This window comes from Pelodiscus sinensis, chromosome 18 (genome assembly GCF_049634645.1).
Source record: "Pelodiscus sinensis isolate JC-2024 chromosome 18, ASM4963464v1, whole genome shotgun sequence".
Classification (NCBI taxonomy): Eukaryota; Metazoa; Chordata; order Testudines; family Trionychidae; genus Pelodiscus; species Pelodiscus sinensis.
In genome coordinates, this window is record NC_134728.1 from 16,560,366 (window position 1) to 16,573,587 (window position 13,222).

At 46.6% G+C, this 13,222-nt stretch overlaps 1 protein-coding gene across 10 annotated transcripts in view; it reads left to right on the forward strand.

The window, feature by feature from the left end:
• The window catches only part of BCAS1 (brain enriched myelin associated protein 1), a 98,422-nt gene that overhangs the window by 12,166 nt on the left and 73,034 nt on the right, over positions 1-13,222 (forward strand). The gene's annotated exons all lie outside the window — the stretch shown is intronic.

The following is a 13,222-nucleotide window of genomic DNA, read 5'->3' on the forward strand; positions in this document are numbered from 1 at the left end:
AAATCAGCATAGCTTTATTTACACCAGGGTGTGATCTAACATATAGGCACATTTGGTAAATTTTTTGTGCAAAAACTCCATCCACACTGCTTCTTTTTACACAAAAACCCCTTGCGCAAAAAGAAACAGCAGAAAATATGCTAATGAGATTGTGATTTATGCTAAAGCATCCTTTATTAGCATATTTTCTGCCAGAAGAACTCGCAGTGAAGATGAAGCCTAAGATGCCACCAGACTACTTGTTGTTTTTACAATATTTTAAAAGTATTGCTCTGGAATTCAAATACACATTGAAGTACTATTGAAAACACAAAAGCTGGTCTAGCTTAGCCAAAATATCAGCACATAAAAATGCAGCTGCTCCTTGTAAATAAGAATAATTCCTATGAGAAACCTTCTTATTTCTTATGAATGAACCCTGCTGTATACCACTGGAAACTTAAATTGTGCCTCCTCCCCCTCTACCAATAGTTATGCATCATCTCTACAAGGTCCAAATCTTTATTTTACTGTGCTTTCCAACAACGCCCTTATCATGTGAGAGTAGTTTGTATTTAACAGTATATTTGGTAAATAGGTGGATTTCACACACCCATCTGCTAATATAACACAAGTAATCCAGAGAGTTAACTACACCTGTCATTCAATCAAAGGGATTAACATTATTTGGAAGGCTCCCTTACAATTTGCTACTCGCTGGTGTGGGCGGATTGGTAGCTACCTCTATAGGTATGCTGCTCCTGTAGCTGGAGGCAAAGTTACAGTACAGTTATATTGGATTGTAAAGCTTTCCTGCATGAACATATTGATCTAGTTTAACAGCAGACTGTTGGAAAAACAAAAGGAAAGTAACACAATGGCTCTTGATAAGTGACTGCTAAGAAAAACATTTTGGGAAATATTGCAGGTATCAGTGGCCTACATCTAGGCTTCAGTCCAAAGTGATCCAGCTGTTTCCCAAGTCTAGGAACCTAGGGTATTTCTAGACAGCGGAGCCATTTCGGGATACCAGAGGTATCCCCAAAAAATTATTACACGTCTTTTACACGTGCCTGCTATTTTAAAATAGATTCCGAAAAAACAGGCATGCTATTCTGGCATCTCTGTAACCCTTATTCCACAAGGGCTAAGGGATGTCTCAAAATAGCACATTATTTTGAAATTTGGCAGTGTGTAAACAGCACCAAATTTTGCAATAAGCTATTTTGAAATACATTTAACATAAGGTACACAATTTGCATAGCACAAATTGAGTAGCTTATTCCAAGATAAGATTTGCTGTCTAGATGCACCCCTAGAGAGCAAAGGGACACTAAACAATCAAGGCCATGTCTACACAACAGATAAGATTGAAGCAGCTGCAGTCAATCTCCTGGGGTTCAATTTAGCAGATCTAGTGAAGACACGCTAATTCAAACTGATATTTTATGTTGATAAATGCAAAGTAATGCACATTGGGAAAAATTATCCCAACTTTACATACAAAATGACGGGGACTAAGTTATAACTACTCAAAGAGAGATCTTGGAGTCATTGCGGATAGTTCTCTGAAAACAGCTACTCAATGTGCATCAACAGTCAAAAAAGCAAACAGAATGTTAGGAATCATTAAAAAGGGATAGAGAATAAGACAGATATTGTCTCTATATAAATCCATGGTATGCCCCCATCTTGAATACTGCATACAGATGTATTCACTTCATCTCAAAAAACATATATTGGCATCGGAAAGATTTTAGAAAAGGGCAACAAAAAGGATTAGGGTTTGGAATGGGTGCCATGTGAAGAGAGATTAAAAATACTGGGGCTTTTCATATTAGAAAAGAGGAGACTAAGGGGGGATATGATAGAGACCTATAAAATCATAACTGGTGTGAAAAAAGTGAATAAGGAAAAGTTATTTACTTGTTCCCATAATACAAGAACTAGGGTCACCAAATGAAATTAGTAGGTAACAGGTTTAACACAAACTAAAGGAAGTTTTTCTTCACGCAGCACATAGTCAACCTGTGGAACTCCTTGACAGAGGATGTTGTGAATTCCAGGGTTTTAACAGGGTTCAAAAGAGAACTAGATAAATACATGGAGGTTAGGTCTGGGCTAGTTGGACCTTTGGTCTGACCCATTGTGGCCGTTCTTATGAGAGGTACTCCCATTGACACTGGTAGTTCGACTTCCTGCAGCATGGACAGCACCAAAATTAAAGTTAAGATATTTTGACTTAAGCTACACAATTAATGTAGCTGAAGTTGTGTATCTTAATTTGAATTTATCCCTTAGTGTAGACCAGGCCTAAGCGATTTGACTCCTGGGTAGCATGATCAAAAGACTGGGCAGCTTTGCTCTCCCTAATGTAGCCTTTATCCACCTTGTCTCTCTAATATCTTGGGATTAGCATCACTACAGCAACTCTGCCTGTGTACATATCTACAGCACTGGGGGACTTTTAAATGTACATAAATGTTAGCAATACAAAGCAATGGCATTTTAAATATCTGTGAAAAGAGATTCACACATACTGGTTATGTACACTGAAAATTAAGTTGAAAATTTAAAACACAAAAAAAAGTTCTTGTATTACAACAAATGAAAAATCCTTTAAAAAAATGTGCATTATACACAAATGTCTAAGCTGTTTATCACATTAAATCATCCTGATTTCAACAAAACTGCAATTTGTTATGGAAACTATTCCATCAAAAATTCACTCATCATGTACTTGCTTTAATGAGCAAGTCATTTAGTCTGTTTACAAAAATTAACTACAGGTTCAACCTCTCTAGTCTGGCATCTCTGGTCTGGTAACATCCATGGTCTGGCATGATTATAGTTTGCCAGATGTCCACTTGGTGTGGCCAGGTTTTCCGTGGTCCCATAAAGTTTGTTTACATACATCAGTCCTGGCACTCAGCATTCAGTGCTGTTATTTAGCTCTAATGTATCCCTAAATGTCTTCTAAGAGCCCAGTATGCTGTGGAAATGTTGGTAATGCTGCTAGATAATATTGACCTCCCATGATTTGGCAAATTCTCTGGTTCAGCACCAGTAAGGTCCCACAGATGCTGGACTAGAGGGGTTCAACTTGTACTATAAATTCATCATCACTTGTCAAATAAAACTAATTTGTGATCATCTAATAATCTAGTCCCGGATGACCCAAATGATTGGAGGCTGTTAAAGAATAGAAAGACTGGTTACTTACCTCGTAGCTGTGATTCTTCAAGATGTGTTGCTCATGTCCATTCCAATATAGGTGTGTGCACGCAGTCTGCACGTGTCGTCGGAAGTTTTTTCCCTCAGCAGTACCCTTAGGGACAGCAGGAGCCCCCTGGAGTGGTGCCGGTATATCAGTGCATATATATCCCTGCTGGCCCCCTCCCCACTCTGTTCCTTCTTACCAGTATGTTCTCAGCAAAGGGTGGGGATTTGGAATGGACATGAGCAACACATCTCGAAGAGCTAAGAACCGCCCTACCCACGGTGGCATCCTCCCTGGCCTACTGGGGCAGGGCATAGTGATTGGCAAATGTGTGGACCGAAGACCATGTGGCAGCCCTGCAGATGTCGGGGATGGGGACCTGCGCTGCAAAAGCGGTGGCCATCGCCCTCGCAGAGTGCACCCGAAGAGATGGAGCTGGGATGTCCGCTAGGGAGTAGCACTCCCTGATACAGGCGGTTATCCATGAGGCGATCCTCTAGGTGGATACAGGTTGGCCCTTCATACATTCCGTGATAGTTACAAAAAGCTGTGGTGATTTATGGAAAGGTTTGGTCCTGTCCAAATAAAAGGTTAACGCCCTTCGGACATCTAATGTGTGTAGGACGTGTTCCTTTCCAGATGCATGTGGTTTTGGGTAGAAAACTGGCAGAAAGATATCTTGAGAAGTGTGAAAAGAAGAGATCACCTTAGGCAGAAAAGCTGGATGGGGGCGGAGTCTAACCTTGTCTTTAAAAAATACTGTGTAAAGGGGATCACGTGTGAGTGCCCTAAGTTCAGATACCCGCGTCACGGACGTGACTGCCACTAGGAGGGAGATCTTGTATGATATGTGAAGGAGTGTGCATGTGGCCATCGGCTCAAAAGGGGGCCCCATAAGCTAGGAGAGGACCAAGTTTAGGTCCCATTGGGGAACAGATTGTCGGACATGCAGGTAGAGCCTATCCAAGTCTTTCAAAAATCGATTAACTATCGGGTTGGCGAACAATGTTTTGCCCCCCTCCCCTGGGTGGAAGGCCGAGATGGCCTCCAGGTGGACCTTAATGGAGGAGGAAGAGAGATGCTGGAGCCTAAGGTCTAGCATGTAGTCCAGGACCCTGGGTACTGGTGTCCATCTTGGGTGCATTCCCTGGTGGGACGCCCAGGAGCAGAACCACTTCCATTTAGCAAGATATGTGGATCTAGTGGAGGATTTCCTGCTACCCAGCAGGACTTCCTGGACTCATTGAGAGCACTGGAGCTCCTGAGCCATAAGCCATGGAGCTTTCAGGCTGTCAAGTGGAGAGGCTGCAGGTCCGGGTGGTGCAGCCTGCCCGACTCCTGGGATATGAGGTCTGGGACTAGTGGGAGGGCTATGGGTCTTTCGCACGAAAGACTGAGGAGTGTTGAGTACCAATGTTGCTGGGGCGATCAGGATTAGTAGTGCCCTGAACTCCCACACTTTCAACAGGACCCTGTGGACGAGAGGGAATGGTGGGAAGGCGTAAAGAAGGCCCTGTGGCCAGCATAGGAGAAGAGCATCCCCTAGGGAACCCCGACCCTGCCCCATGAAAGAGCAGTAATGGTGACATTTGGCATTCCGAGCCGTGGTGAACAGGTCCAGGTGGGGAAACCCCAAGCATGGAAAATGGATTGGGCTATGTCCCAGAGCAGAGACCTCTCGTGTCTCGCAAAAGACCTGCTCAGTCTGTCCGCCACGATGTTCTGGGAGCCCGGGAGTTACGAGGCCATTGGGTGGATATCTGCCCCAATACAGAGCTCCCAGGGTATGTCTACACTACCACCCTAGTTCGAACTAGGGTGGTTAATGTAGTCATACGAACTTGCAAATGGAATGAGGTGTACAGATAGTTCGGATTAGGCTTCCTATTCTGAACTATCTAGTTCATGCCGCGTGTAGCCGCAGGCACGGAGTCTGCACTAGCGGACATTTAAAAATGGCAGCGCCTGGCAACATGCAAATGAAGCCCGGGAAATTCAAATCCCGGGCTTCATTTGCAAGTTCGTATGACTACATTAACCACCCTAGTTCGAACTAGGGTGGTAGTGTAGACATACCCCCAGAGATGGACCGCCTCGGAGCACAGGCAGGAGGATCAGGTCCTGCCCTGCTTGTTTATATACGCTACGGCAATCATACTGTCCGACAGGATGAGAACCGACTTACCCCTCAGTTGTGGAAGAAAAGCCGCACAAGCGAGCCGGACTGCTCTGAGTTCCCTGACATTGATATGAAGGGAGGTTTCACGGGAGGACCACGTACTTTGAGTGTGCAGCTCCCCGAGGTAAGCCCCCATCCTGTGTCCGATACATCTATTACAAGCCGGAGTGACGGGGCTGGTCGGGAGAACGGGACTCCTGAGCAGACCTCTTGGCAGGTCCACCACTGCAGTGCGAGGAGAACGTTCGCGGGGACGGTCAACACCCTGTCCCAGGAGTGGACGGTCGGCTTCTGGACCTGTGAGAGCCACATCTGCAGCGGGCGCATGCACTGCCTGGCATGTAGCACTACATAAGAGCAGGCAGCCATCAGGCCTAACAGGCACATGCAAATCCGGGCGATGGTCATGGGGAAGCTCTGAAGCGACGCAACCTCTGATTGCAGCATGAGGAAGTGGAAGTTGGGCAGGGAGGCTCTCTGGGATCAGGAGTCCAAGGTGGCACTCACGAATTCTATAGTCTGAGTGGGAGCTTGGGTAGATTTGTCCAGGTTTAGGAGGAGATTGAGTTCTAGAAAAAGCTCACATACTATGGCGATATGGTTTCTCACCTGGGTACCGGACTCCCCTCTGAGGAGCCAATCGTCCAAATAAGGGAACATTTGGACACCTCTTTTCCTGAGGCTGGCGAGCACTACCGTCATGCATTTGGTAAAGACCTGGGAGGCTGTAGAAATGCCAAATGGGAGGGCCGTAAATTGGTGATGGTCCCAACCCACAATAAAACACAGAAACCTGCAGTGAGAGGGGGCAATCGAAATGTGAAAATAAGCGTCCTTTAGATCGAGGGCAGCGTATCAGTCTCCGAGTGCTAGGGAGGAGATAATAAATGCTAATGTCACCATTTTGAACTTCTAGGCGATGAAGAGATTTAGGGCTCTGAGGTCTAGGATAGGATGGAGGCCCCCTTTCGCCTTTGGAACCAGGAAGTAGCGGGAGTAAAAGCCCCTGTTCCAATGCTCAGGAGGAATGCCTTCCACCACCCCCAGCTCAAGGAGGTGATTTATTTCCTCCTGTAATAGAGGCTCATGAGGGGGTCCCTGAAAACAGAAGGGGTGGGGGGCTGGGAAGGTGGGGGCGACAGGAAGGCGATAGTGGAATTGGGCTATGCTATTTCCAGGACTCAGTGGCCTGATGTAACCAACCGACAGGCCTGGAGGAAGCGGGATAAACGATCCCAGAAGGGAAATGGGGGGACTGGTACAAGGCCCTCAGGGGTCCCGTCAAAACCCCTGGCGGGGCCTGGGGGGCTTGCTAGGAGGTCCCTGGTAGAATCCGAGGCTGGGCAGGAGTGTCGGCGATTGTTCCTGCCATTATTGCCCCTGCCCTGACGGCATGTGAAGTCAGGGCGTGGGCCCTGTGGGGGCATTCTAGGAGCATTTCTGTTGGCATAGGAACACCTCTGCATGGCCAGGGTGTGTAGGCCCAAAGATTTTAATGTAGCCCTTGTGTCCTTCAGGCCATGGAGCCGCTGGTCAGTTTGCTCCAAGAAGAATGAGGTGCCCTCAAAGGGGAGGTCCTGGAGTGTATTTTGGACCTCAGGCAACACCCCTGAGCCCTGGAGCCAGGAACTACGGCGTAGTACCACTCCCGTAGCCATGACCCATAAAGCTGCGTCGGCCACATCAAGTGCTGCTTGCAACACCACTCGGGAGATTGCCCGTCCCTCTTCTTGCAGGGCCTTATATTCTGCCTGCGAGTCTCAGGGGAGCAATTTCACGAATTTGGCCATCTACACCCAGGTGTTATAGCCATACCTGGAGAGGAGGACCTGCTGGTTAGCAATCCGGTACTGGATGCCCCGAGAGGCACAGATCTTCCTGCCCAGTAAATCCACCTTCTTGGCGTCTCTGTTTTTAGGGGTAACCGCTGGTTGCCCCTGCCTCTCCCTCTGATTGACTGCTTGAATGATCAGGGAACCAGGGGAGGCTGCGAGAAGAGGTGCTCAGTACCCTCCGGGGGGACAAAATACCTCCGCTCAGCAAGCTTATCCATGGGTGGGATGGAATCTGGCATCTGCCAGAGGGTAGCTGAGGGGGTTTCAGCGTGCAAGATGTAGACGGTTGGATCCGAGTCCTCAGCGACCTTATCCACCTGAACGCCTAGGCTCTGAGCCAGACAGCAGAGGAGATCTTGGTGGGCCCTGGCATCCATTGACGGCATGGGGGGTGCTTCATCAGCCAGCTCTTCATCCGGGGAAGAGGACAATGACCCCTTTGCGATATCCTCCACGGGGGCATCCCTATGCTCAGGACCCTCTGAGGTGGTCACAGAGGGAGCGGTAGGGGATTGGCTTAGAGGAGCCGTACTCCCTCCTGGCCCCGGAGACGACTGGCCCAGAGGCAAGGAATGTGTCGAGGTGGGGGATCGGACCAACAGGGTCGCCTATGGGGGAGCCCATGGCCCTGAAATAGTGGAAGCCAGTTGAGGAGGAGCAGAGCCCTGGCTCTGATGGTAGGCCCAGAGAGTCCAAAAAGGCCACTGCCCAGATGGCTGGGGAGGTCAAGTCTGCTGTAGCATCGGCACCAGGATTGGCTGTCTCCACTGTTGTTGAAGGTGGTGTGGAGGGGAACAGTGCCGGGAACGATGCCAGTATCAGGAACAGTGCTGTGAGCAGGACCGGTGCCGCAAGTGGGATCTAGAGCCTCTTGATGACCATGCCAATTCTGTGTCGGAGTTGGAGGAGTAGTCCGACGCAGACCATAGCGGTGCTGACACTGAATGTGCTGCAGCATGTCACGACATGGCTTTGGGTTTGCCACGGTGTCGAGGCAGAGGTAGAGGCGAGGGTGGAGGCATATCCATGGCATGGTCCTTGGGCGGAGCAGGTGCTGCAGTGCTGAGGGTCGGCAAGGGCATTGAGCGAGGAGCGCAGGCTGTGTCTGGTGCTGGTGCCGGTGCTAGTTGCAGCGGCATCTCCATGCCCAGTACTGAGGGCGGTGCCGCCTGCAACCCATGACTCCGTGCCTCGTGCGTTGTCTCTTGTGATGCTCTAGAAGGAGAGCAGTGCCAGGCATCCCTGTGCCGTCTGGGAGGTGGCGAGATGGGAGGAGAGGAGGAAAACGATTCGATGAGTACCCTCGCCACCTCCAAAGCCACCGGGGAGGACGGGTCTGGGAAGTTGTCCGGCAGGCTGGCATCCCGTCGACGGGCAGGATAGTCACCTGACCTCGAGGGTCCAGGTTGTGGGCTGACTGGCACCACATGCCCCACTGAGGAGCGCACGGAGGGCGCATGCCTGGGCATGGACCGACCCCGATCAAGCCACCTCTTCCTAGGCTGTGCCGGCAAGTGTGAGCGGTGCCAGGCCTTGTGTGGTGCCGGGGAAGAGTGGTGCATTGAGGTGTCCCACACCGAGGCCGGTGCACTGCCAGGGCCTGCTGCCGAGGCTAGTGCCAAGGCTGGTGCCGGCTGGAGAGCTGCCTCCATTAGGAGCGTCTGAAGTTGAGATTTGCGCTCTCGCTTGGTCCTGGGTTAAAATGCCTTGCAGATCTTGCACGCAGAGGTTATATGCAACACTCTTTGGCACTTCAGACAGGAGGGCTACATCTAGACTGGCATGATTTTCCGCAAATGCTTTTAACGGAAAAGTGCTTTTGCGGAAAAACTTGCCAGTCTAGACACAGCCGAGGAGTACGGGTTGCTACAGGGCATAGACTTGCTGCACTTCTTACAGGCCTTGAAGGCTTGAGGGCCAGGCATGCCCTGCTGCGGGTGCAGGGAGCTTCGCAGTGGAGTGGAAAGGGTGAACACAAAGGAGAATCTTTAGAACGAATTCACAGGTTCTTAACTGAAGCATGCTGATAACAGGGTAGAAGAATTAGCAAGGGAAACAACTCGAGGAGGAGCTGAGGGTTGTTCCAATGACCATCACGGTGGTAAGAAGGAACTGAGTGAGGAGGGGACCAGCAGGGGTATATATGCACTGATATACCGGTGCCACTCCAGGGGGCTCCCTGCTGGCCCTAAGGGTACTGCTGAGGGAAAAAACTTCTGACAATGTGTGCATGCTGCACGCACACACCTATATTGGAATGCACATGAGCAATCACTCGAAGATGAAAATTCAGTTGATTATCTTCGTATTTATGGATTTAAACTAGACTTTTAATGTTGATTTAATGGCTATAAACTTGGTATATGGTACTATTCTCAACCTTCCATTCATGACATGAACACTTCAACTTCACTCAGTGCAACTGCTTTCCTTTTGACCTACTTTTGCCTGGTAAATAAACAGAACTTTCCTGACACTAAATTTAATACAAAGTGCATGATACTTTCCAGACCTATCATTCCTTCCATGGTAATTAGTGACATAAGTTATTTCTTAGCTTCATAAGCTGTGTTTTGAAATTGAGAATTAAACACAATTATCTTTATATTTTTGTACTAGTGTATAATTTTTTGAAAAAGTGCATGTCTAAGATACAAAATGGGAACATAGCATCTTTTATGATATAGGCTTCTTTATTTATTTTCTTGTCCTTGCTATTCATTTAAAGAAAGAAAATGTATATTCAATTTTTTGTTCTTTTTTGTTTTTTTCTGGATTGTCTTTCACATCCCTATCTGAGGCCCTGAAATTCTGTCTCACGTTTTCTTTCTCTAAATTAAAGGCCAGATACTGCAGTCCCTTCTCAGGCAAAACTCCTGAGGAAGTTCAGGAACTACACTACGAACTTTTAAAAATCTTAGTAGGTGCCTATCTGCGTCTTTAGGTTTCTAAATACCTTTAAGAATCTAGCTGTGTGTGCTTAGAGAGAGCTATCAATAGCTAGTGGACCTTACTGGATCAGCTATTTAATAATGCATGCAAACCTCTTTTTGCATGCACGGATACTCAAACAGATACACACAGAATATTGAAGAAGCAATTAGATAATATTGTTTTATTAAAAGCTAACAAAATTGTTTCCAGAAATAGTTACTTTCTACATAAGCAGTAACAAGAACATAAAGTCTGCCACAATTTATGCCCTTTGAAGTGCAGACCTGGAAAAGGGAAATCTGATTATTGACAAACTATAAAACACAAGATATTGAAACAAAACACACACTAGGAGGGAGGTGGGAAATGCAGGAATGAATGTGGTAAAAGTAGAGAAACTAAATGAATCAGTCCTTTTGGCATCTGGTAAGAATCTGGCCTTGGTGGTGAATTTCAATGTCACAGCCTTCCCTTTTCATCGGCTGTTTCCTTTCCTGCTGAAGCCTGTCAACAAATACCATTTACATTCACTTTGGCATATCAGCTGATTGATAATCTTGGTCTAGCTCGGTCTTTCTCTTGTCACTCCAGTTTATAGATGTTTCCCACGTGCTACTACTTGATAGGCATGCAGGAATGGCGACATCAGTGTTGGGAGTCTAAATTACTCACGCAGAGTTAACTTTATGAAGGGAATGTAAATTTGATTTACTTGTTGTGTGTGGATGGGGGACCCTGTCTTTGTTCTCTGTTTGTACCTCACCTAGCACAATGAAATTTCCATGCATGACTGAGCTCCTAACCACTACCACAATATAAATAATAAAGTCAACTTAGCTACATTGTGCATGTTCCTGTAGGCAGGGTTTCCCTTGAGCATGATCAAGAAAAATTCCAGCATAGCCATCCTGTTGATCTTCAAGGATTATGATGATGTCCTACTGTTCTCAGGCAATGAGAAAGAATCAAAACAAAATATTCTAGGCAGAATGGCTGTGATTTCAAACTGTCATCTGTTGAACAAAGCCTTCATCTGAGCCATGTCGCTGAATGTGAGCTACTTCTTTATGCTGCTGCTTAAAGATGCCTGCTAGTACAGGAAGTCCCCGGGTTATGTACAAGATAGGGACTGTAGGTTTGTTCTTAAGTTGAATCTGTATGTAAGTTGGAACTGGCGTCCAGATTCAGCCGCTGCTGAAACTGATCAGTTTCAACAGCGGCTGAATCTGGACGCCAGTTCTGACTTACATACAGATTCAACTTAAGAACCCCAGGCTCCGCCGCTTTGCTCTGCTTTGCTCCCCGTCCCCCTGGTCTGCAGACCAGGGGGACGGGGAGCAAAGCAGAGCAAAGCCGCGGAGCACGCGGGCAGCGGACAGCCCAGACATGTCTGGGCTGTCCGCTGCCCGCGTGTTCCGCCGCTTTGCTTCCTCTCCCTGGTCTGCTGGAGACCAGGGAGAGGGAGAGGGAGGGCCCCATTCGTAACTGCGGATCCGACGTAAGTCGGATCCGCGTAACTCGGGGACTGCCTGTATTGATGCCTCTCAAGCATTTCATCTGAAGTGTAGGAAAAACTCTAAACAAGGTGAAATATGAAGATTTTTTTCACAGCTCATTACCAACTAGATAACAACATGTGGTTCTGGTTAAAAAAAGGTGGGGTGCTTTCCCCAAGAATGAGCCAATTTCAAAGCAAAAAAAGGGGCTCATTTTAAGTGACAAATTTTAAAATATCGTCTGAAATTAGACTTTCAGTTGTTTCTATGTTAAAATGTCATTTTAGCATGTTTTACAGAAAATAATGGACATGTTTGCATAGTGCCTAGCACAACTGGATCCTTTTCTAACTAGGATCTTGGGGCGCTTCCACTGTGTAAATATTAGATGACAAAATGAAGCATGATGTTCAACTGACTATAATGAGATGGCAACAATTTTCCCTTGAAATTTTGTTGACTTATCACCTCTTTTGTGTAGTTCTAACATAAAGAGATCTAAATCATGCTTAAATATTGTTGTGATGGTTGTTTGATACATTAAATTAGTTATATTTTACCTTACTGTGGACAGTAAGTAAATCTTTTCTATAAGGGCAAATAAAAGGCAACCATTTTTGCAGAGCTTTTTTAGTGCGTGGAGGTGTAACCCACACCTAGGCAACGTCTACACTGTCAGTTTTTTGTGGAAGAAGAAAATGTTGGGGTTTTTTTTTTACAAAAAATGGCCCTGCCTACACTTTGTTTTTTTGCGTAAAAACCTCTTCTGCTAAAAGGATCAGAAGAGACTATGCAAATCAGAGTGCGAGATTTGCAAATTTGGGGCTCTCATTTGCAAAGTCTCTTCTGATCCTTTTGCAGAAGAGGTTTTTGCTCAAAAAACCACAGCGTAGACGTGGCCATTTTTTGGAAAAAAACCCTTTTGCACAAGATCCTGTAAACCTCATTTTTTGAGGAATAAGGGATCTTGCACAAAAGGTTTTCTTTTTCCGAAAAATGGCCCTGTCAACACTGTGTTTTTTTGTGCAAAAACCTCTTCCACAAAAAGGATCAGAAGAGACTATGCAAATGAGAGCCCAAGATTTGCAAATGAGTGCTTCATTTGCATTTCATCTTCTGCAAAAAACTGACAGTATAGATGTAGCCCTAGTGTGGTTTGCTATCCCACGCAGTGGCACTTAAATCACAGCAACAGATAAGATCAAGAGACCTCTACAGCATGGGCTAAGAGCCAGGTCGTTTTATAGCTCAAGCTGTAGAGGCTCCTGAACTAAGCTCCAGAGTTCCTAGATTCAAATCTGATTGGTGGCAGTGTTACAGAGGTATCAAATGTTTATTTATCTTAGATAGTACTCCGGAGTCACAGAAATCTCGGCTCCTAAGAATCTGTAATTTATCCATCTTCACACATTCCTGAGAGGCAGGGCACTGCAATTATTCCCATTTTACAGATTAAATGAGGCACAGTGAATTAAGTGACTTGCTCAGGGATCACATGCAAAGTCTGTTGTAGAATAAGGCATTGAAGCTGGGTCTTCCAAGTTCTAGGCTAGTGCCTAATCACTGGGCCATGCTTCCT